The sequence below is a fragment of the Silene latifolia genome, chromosome 4 (genome assembly GCF_048544455.1).
Source record: "Silene latifolia isolate original U9 population chromosome 4, ASM4854445v1, whole genome shotgun sequence".
NCBI classification, from domain to species: Eukaryota; Viridiplantae; Streptophyta; class Magnoliopsida; order Caryophyllales; family Caryophyllaceae; genus Silene; species Silene latifolia.
Window position 1 is genome coordinate 56,879,874 of NC_133529.1, and position 8,753 is coordinate 56,888,626.

Genomic DNA, 8,753 nt, shown 5'->3' on the forward strand with positions numbered 1-8,753 from the left:
AAAAAGAGGAAAGAGAAGGGGATTTGATGCACCCTCAACCTACATGTATCGTTGACACCGTCTTGGGTCGTAATCGATGGTAGATTTTATCTCGAGAGGCCGTCGTCGACGAAGAATAAAGCAAACACGCGTTTTGGAAACTTTCTGGACAGCGATTTTCAAACAGTGATATCTCCCTCGTTTCACGACGAAAATTCGATTTAAAAGATGTTTTGGAAACTAGAAAGAGAGGAGAACAAGGATCTTAAAGCAACCCCTGCTCGTTTTGGGTTATTGGGCACGAAAAACGAGCACAAACAGAATTGGACAGACAAGAAGAAACCGCGAAAACAGAGTGTTATTTCACTCTGTTTTTCGAGGGATTTCGTGTACTCTCAAGGGCAATTTGGCTCGTAAATCTTTGTCTAATGTGTAGATGGATGTTATGTGGTTAATTAGGAACAAGAAACTCGAGTTTTTATGGAGGTTTGATGGAGGAACGAATGGGTTTTCGAAGAGGACACACAAACAGTTTCAGTTTGTGTGTCGGTTTTGTTTAGGGTTTTTGAAGGATGTTTAGGGTTTGTTTCTGAGGTTTAAAGCTTGTGGGTGATGGTAGGATGTATGGAGAACTTAGAGGCATGAATGTATGGTGAAGGGGTGGTATTTATAAGGAGTTAAAGTAGGTTAAAAGAGAGGGAGAGGCAATCGGGCTTCATCCCGTATGGCTGCTGTCCAGCAGCTTTTGTGAGGGTTTGAGGGGGGTTTTCTTGGTGATTAAGCTAGGATAATATGGGTAGGATACTAGGGTATGGGTTAGGGTTAATGGGTACGGGTCTTGGTAGTGTTTGGAGCGGGTTTTGGGCTTGGGAATTGAGCTGCCAAAACAGGGGGCTGCTCGTTTGTTGCGGGCTGTTTGGGGCCTGTTTTGGACGAGAATTTGGGCCGTGGTTAGGGGGTTCGAACAAGGGTGGATGGGTAGAGGTTTGGGTTGGTTAGTGTACTCGAGATTCGTGCCAATTCGTAAAGGAAACGGGCTCAAAAACCGAGCTAAAAACGAGCTCAAAAAACATGTTTAAAAACGAGTTTTCTTCGCTTTTAAAATCGATTTTTCAAATCAATTAACCCATTAAAATAAATGACTTTTCAAATCAAATATACTCATAAAATGATTTTTCAAATCAATTATTTATTTTATTTTCAATAAAATAAACTTGGGAAAATAAATTCAAAATAAAATAAAACAAATTGAATTCACCTAAAAAACCATAATTTAAATATCATTTAAATTAATAAAATGAACTCACTAAAAAAAACATTAATTTAAATATCATTTAAATTAATAAAATGAATTCACTTAAAAAAACATTAATTTAAATATCATTTAAAATAATAAAATACTTTATCGACGACGCCCATTCTACATCGTAAAACGAACCCAAATAATGACAATGACAACTAAAGAATACATGTGTCCTATCATCATCGGGTGTTTGTCGGGTTCTCTATAAATTCCAATATCGACGGATACGGGTATCTACAAATGGTTATACAAAACCGGGTTTGAAAATCGTCAGTATGACGGCCTAGAAAGGCGTGTTGAAATGGTTATAAAAAACCTGATTTGAAAATCGTCATTATGACGGCCTAGAAAAGCGTGTTGAAATGGTTATACAAAACCGGGTTTGAAAATCGTCAGTATGACGGCCTAAAAAGGCGTGTTTAAATGGTTATACAAAACCGGGTTTGAAAATCATCATTATGACGGCCTAGAAAGGCGTGTTGACATGGTTATACAAAACCGGGTTTGAAAATCGTCATTATGACGGCCTAGAAAGGCGTGTTGAAATGGTTATACAAAACTGGGTTTGAAAATCGTCATTATGACGGCCTAGAATGGCGTGTTGAAATGGTTATACAAAACCGGGTTTGAAAATAGTCATTATGACGGCCTAGAAAGGCGTGTTGAAATGGTTATACAAAACCGGGTTTGAAAATCGTCATTATAACGGCCTAGAAAGGCGTGTTGAAATGGTTATACAAAACCGGGTTTGAAAATTGTCATTATGACGGCCTAGAAAGGCGTGCATCGGTCGGCGAAAGACCGAGGTTTGAAATGGCCATTATAATGGCGCAAAAAGGGTGTTTTTGAAAGTTTGAAAATGACACGGAAGGACTTATGATCAAATAGCACATAAGCACTCACAGTTGATTATATTATGCATCATGCTGACACGGGTTTTGGGTTAGAAGGGTGGGTTACACACCAAGCAATCAAACCCCGATTTGCGAGAGGGATACCAATCCAAACAAAATGTGTAAGGAGGGTGCCCTAGCCTCGTGCTCGAAAGTGATGAAAGCTCTTTGACGAAACAGAAATGTGTAACGTCAATGGTATGCTTGACTCAATCGGGATTCGAAACGCGGGGATGAGAAAACTCACGCCGACGGGACGAGCCAATTGGTCGAAAAGGGTTAGGTTGTGGGCCCGGACAAGGAACCCGACCGTGACCGTAATATCAATTAATGCATTCCAACCAAGACCTCGTTCGAGTCTCACCATCTAGGGATCACAAAGACGTAAGTGTCCTAGTTTTCCCCAGCGGAGTCGCCAATCTGTGGACATGGCCCACCTACATGCCTAACCAATCTGTGGACGTATATCGGTCTTTTGAAAGCCATGCTCGGCGGCGTAAAAATGCCTTCGACCGGATCGTTTTAGATCGGTCGGTTTCGTCTCGGTAAGGGTCTCGACACGATTAGAGATGTTCGGAGTCGCCACCAAGCATTTGTGGGATGCCTGGAACCCGTTCGAATTCCACTTTATACCTCGGTCAAATCGAAGAACAAAGCAACGTTTGACCTAGGTACTAAAGATAAGGAAATCGTCCCACTTTAGCATCCTATCTCTAGAATGACTCTCGTACGCCCTGGATAAGGTCGTCCACTATCCAAAGTTTCTGAGTAAGAGGTGAAGGTACGTATTGGGAAGCCATTTAATCAGACACCCAATCCCGCCCGCGTTTAGCGGCCTCTACTGATCGATCTTGGTTGGTTGAATGCAAAAGTTGATAAAACGGTTTAAATGCATGAATGCGCATCCAATAATTTAAACCTAGCATGTGAGAGCTTTCTAAGTCGGTTGATTTAATCCACGTATCAAGTATAAGATGTCGAGTTGGATTAATGATTGATTTGCATGCAAGACGGAAATTAAACATCCATTTACCGCATTAGGTTTAGGGTGCATAACATGATCCATTTGTCTTAGTAAGGCATTTTGAAAATATGGTTTTGAATAATCGAATAGTCATCTGATCCGTCCTATATCCGGGTTAACCGGAGTCGGGATCGTCCTAGACTAATGCTGGAAGGGAACAGGCCTGTGCCCAGGACGGCTATAAGAGGCGCGAGCCCCCGGCGGTGTAAGGGGTCTCCCTCTGGTTTTGAAAATGAGAAAGAAAAGGCCTGCTTGAGGCACGGGTTAGCCAACGGTTGTATGCCGTGTTCATTGTTTAAAAACGTTATAAACGTGTTAAAAATGGGTATTTGAACCCGGTTTGATTTGAAGGGGTCGTTTAGACCGCATTTGTCGATTTGAAGAACTAGACTCGAATAATCATCATTATTTGATAATATTCGGTGTCGGGTTCGGTTTGACAAACTTGACATGAATAGTTTTGAAAATGATTATGGACTAATTGTTTTAAGTCCCTTTTGAATGTAATTAGTCGATACTCGTCATCGTACCCGGGTAAAAATCCGGCATGCTATGTAGAACCAAGGATGATTTTGTGTTGGTGACTAATATGTTTGCTTGAAAATGTAAAGAAATGAAATAAAAGGCTTTAAAATACCTTTTAAATGTCATTAACCAAATATTATCACCGAAACACGGATTTAACCGTCATGGTATGAAGAACCAAGGGTGAAAAATGCTTTATGGTTAAAACATGTGAAATGAAACAAAAGGTTTCGAAAATACATGAAATGGTAAAAACCGATTACAAATATGAAAAATGGGTTGAGGGAAATGACGAGAACAAACACGGTTGATCTCTGGTCTGAGCACCCCATTTAGGCGCGAGTCATTTGGCGACCTAAGGGGCTTCTGCCTCAGACCAAAAATCAGTTTTGGCTCGTCTATTCCATGTTTTGGTTCATGTTATGCATGTTTTAGCATGTTAAAGTCATGAAACAAATGAAAACATAATAAAAGTGGATTTTTACACCCTCATACTTACATGTTTCGTTATGGCGAGTGACCAACGTAAGTGTAACAACTCGTTTGATTGGAAAAAACTCGGTTTAAAACCGTTTTGGTAAGTAAAAAGAGTGTTTTAAAAGTTTAGTGATGGTGTAGTGGTCAAAGTGGTAGGTCAAGTGGTTTAATGCACGATCACGGTACCAAACAATGTGTAAGGCTTGTGTTTACGATCGGTAGGCCGTAAACACGCGTCGGATTGTTACTTTAGAAGTCGAGTCGAGAATTTTAAGGGAGAAAAGAGGGGGCGGACACTCGCGTAAGTCTCAAATGGGTGGCATTTGAGGGGTATTTATAGGAGAATGAGTGGTTGTGTGAGTTTTGAGCGACGTGGCCACCTGGGCTGCTCAAAGAGGAGCGAGCCACGTCGCGGCACTTCGAGTTGTGTTGTCACTATCACAACAAACGCAATCATGATTTGTTCTATCCTAGGTTTTGTAGTCACATGTTTGGTACTTGACCAACATGAATCCGGGAAAACTTAGTATAGAAGGCTTGAAGATATTTTGTTTTTGTGGTTGACTCGGTTTGACTCGTTGTTGGAGTCGGGATTTGAATTTTTGAGTCGGTTTTTGGTCCGGTGTCGGTTTTGACTCTTGTTAGTGTCATTGCGACTCCGTCCTCGTGCATTAAACACTCCAGGTATTTTTGAAATGTTTTGAAATGTTTTGTTTTCGAAATCGTTTTAAGTTTTCCGACGTAAAGTTGTACACAAACTGTCGATCAAACGCTGCGATCCCAAAACATGTTGTAGTCCGATAATCATCGGGTGTTTGTTGGAGTCTCAGCAGATACCGGGTATCTACAGGTATTTTAAAGCCTTTTATTTCATTTCTTTACATTTTCAAAAGAAACATAATAGTCCCCAACACAAAGTCATCCTTGGTTCTACATACCATGCCGGATTTTAACCCGGGTACGATGACGAGTATCGACTAATAACATTCAAATGGACTTAAAACAATTAGTCCATAATCATTTTCAAAACTATTCATGTCAAGTTTGTCAAATCGAACCCGACACCGAATATTATCAAAATAATGATGATTATTCGAGTCGAGTTCTTCAAATCAACAAATGCGGTTTAAACGACCCCTTCAAATCAAACCTGGTTCAAATACCCATTTTCAACACGTTTTATAACGTTTTCTAAAAGGTCAGAACACGGCACATAAACCGTGGGCTAACCCGCGCCTAAACAGGCTCCCCATTTCTCATTTTCAAAACCAGAGGGAGGCCCCTTACACCGCCGGCTGGCTCGCGCCTCATATGGCCGTCTGGTACAGGGCCTGTTCCCTTCCAGCATTAGTCTAGGACGATCCCGACTCCGGTTAGCCCGGATATAGGACGGATCAGATGACTATTTGATTATCCAAAGACATATTTGCAAAATGCCTTACTAAGACAAATGGATCATGTTATGCACCCTAAACCTAATACGGTAAATGGATGTTAAATTTCCGTCTTGCACGCAAATCAGCCATTAATCCAACTCGACATCTTATACTTGATACTTGGATTAAATCAACCGACTTAGAAAGCTCTCACATGTTAGGTTTAAATTATTGGATGCGCATTCATGCATTAAAACCGTTTTATCAACTTTTGCATTCAACCAACCAAGATCGATCAGTAGAGGCCGCTAAACGCGGGCGGGATTTTGTGTTTGATTAAAGGGCTTCCCAATACGTACCTTCACCTCTTACTCAGAAACTTTGGATAGTGGACGACCTTATCCAGGGCGTACGAGAGTCATTCTAGAGATAGGATGCTAAAGAGGGACGATTTCCTTATTTTTAATACCTATGTCAAACGCTGCTTTGTGCTTCGATTTGACCGAGTTATAAAGTGGATTTCGAACGGGTTCCAGGCATCCCACAAATGCTTGGTGGTGACTTCGAAGATCTCTAATTGTTTCGAGACCCTTACCGAGACGAAACCGACCGATCTAAAACGATTCGGTCGAAAGCATTTTTTACGCCGCCGAGCGTGGCTTTCAAAGAGACCGCTGTGCGTCCACAGATTGAAGTGGGCTCGCAGGTGGCCCGCGACCGCAGATCGGCTTGTGGCCCAAATCCATAGACCGAGACGTGGCTCATGTCCACAGATTGGCGACTCCGCTGGGGAAAACTAGGACACTTACGTCTTTGTGATCCCTAGATGGTGAGACTTGAACGAGGTCTTGATTGGAATGAATTAATTGATATTACGGTCACGGTCGGGTTCCTTGTCCGGGCCCACAACCTAACCTTTTTCGACCAATTGGCTCGTCTCGTCGGCATGAGTTTTCTCATCCCCGCGTTTTGAATCCCGATTGAGTCAGGCATACCATTGACGTTACACATTTCTGTTTCGTCAAAGAGCTTTCACCACTTTCGAGCACGAGGCTAGGGCACCATCCTTACACATTTTGTTTTGATTGGTATCCCTCTCGCAAATCGGGGTTTGATTGCTTGTTGTGTGACCCACCCTTTTAAGCCAAAACCCGTGTCAGCATAATGCATAATATAATGAATTGCGAGTGCTTATGTGCTACTTGATCATAAGTCCTTCCGTGTCATTTTCAAACTTTCAAAAACACCTTTTTGCGCCGTTACAATGGCCATTTCAAACCTCGGTCTTTCACCAACCGTTGCACGCCTTTCTAGGCCGTCGTAATGACGATTTTCAAACCCGGTTTTGTATAACCATTTCAACACGCCTTTCTAGGCCATCGTAATGACGATTTTCAAACCCGATTTTGTATAACCATTTCAACACACCTTTCTAGGCCGTCATAATGACGATTTTCAAACCCGGTTTTGTATAACCATTTCAACACGCCTTTCTAGGCCGGCATAATGACGATTTTCAAACCCTATTTTGTATAACCATTTCAACACGCCTTTCTAGGTCGTCGTAATGACGATTTTCATACCCGGTTTTGTATAACCATTTCAACACGCCTTTCTAGGCCGTCCTAATGATGATTTTAAAACCCGGTTTTGTATAACCATTTCAAATCACCTTTTTACGCCATTATAATCGCCGCGTCTGGACACGGATTTTAACCCGTTTCGCGTCGACAATGGCTTTTTCAAAACCCGAGAAAAGCACACGCCCTTTTCTCGAGACACTTTCGGGATCCCGAGGACCATGCACCGTCCCCGAGACCTATTCAAACATTTCAAACTCGATTTTCAAAACATACAATTTTGAATTTCAAAAACCGTCTTAGGAAACAATACACTGTTTTCCGAGCTGATTCAAACTCAAACCGTCTTTTGCAAACAAACTTAAGACAACCCTTTTCAACTGGTCGACTTGCGAAGATTTCTATCTTCGGAAGCCGTCCATTAAAGCGACAAATGAACCTTTTTGAATATTTCTATTTTCGAAAACTTCAGTCCACCATTACAATTCCGCCTCGTGTCTATCGAGTCAAAGCAAACGTACTTATGGGTCTTTACGTATGAGTCGTCTCACCATGAGACCCGTCCAACGGCGTCACGCCGTCATGTTGGACTCGTGTCAAAGGTTCGGTCAAACACCGTCACGTCATAAATCGAGTCAGCACCGAGGGACCACACACGGTCGCCCCGTCTTGTTGAGTCTGATCTTTGTCTCGTCCTTTGTGTTGTCTACGTTCAGTCTTGGAACCGTGTCAGATTGAGTTGTAATGTGAGCCGTTTTTCTGCCTCCGAGCCATGGCCCCGTCTTCAGCTTCGTACAACAACAACAATGATAACAACAGAGATGTCACAACTGATCAGCTAAGAAAACTGAGCGCCCCCAGAGAGTGTTCACCAACATAGGGTCGACTTATGCAAGTGCCCTGAAAAGGCTCATGGACCAGGGGAAGTTACAACCGATCGGACCCACCCCGGATCCGACCGTGGCCAAGAAGTCCCGGTTCTGGAACCCCAACACCTACTGTCATTATCATCGAGGGAAAGGGCACGATACCGAAAATTGCTTAAAGCTCAAGCACCTTATTCAAGACATGATTGAGAAGGGAGATTTGCCATTACCCCCACCAACTAAACCGAACAACAAAACGAATCCCCTGGGATCACGCCATCTCTGACGATGAGCCGACTCTAAACTGCTCTCACCTCATCCTGCCAATTAACGACGAGGTGAATGTTTTGGAAAAAGATCCTTCAGACGGAGTGTTTGTGTTTAGTGCTGCCACTATGCTCACTATGTTTCAACAAGTTGAAGAGGCCATAGCCAGCCTCTCTCAGAGAATCACCCGACTCGACGACGCCTACTGTCGACTCATTTTCAATCCACCGCCACCGCGTCCGAGGTAGAATTCCCCAAACATTCAAAGCTACCCACCCCAGGATGGATTGCTCCCGCGACCATTCTGGCATAGACCTCACGAAAATCACCCTCAAAATAACTACCCCCACAAAAACCACCCTCACAAGAATATTCCCCACAAGAACTACCCACCGAGGAATACCCCTCCAAGGTATCCTTGAGACTCCGAAATTAACGGCATATGGAGAGATGATGTTGAGGA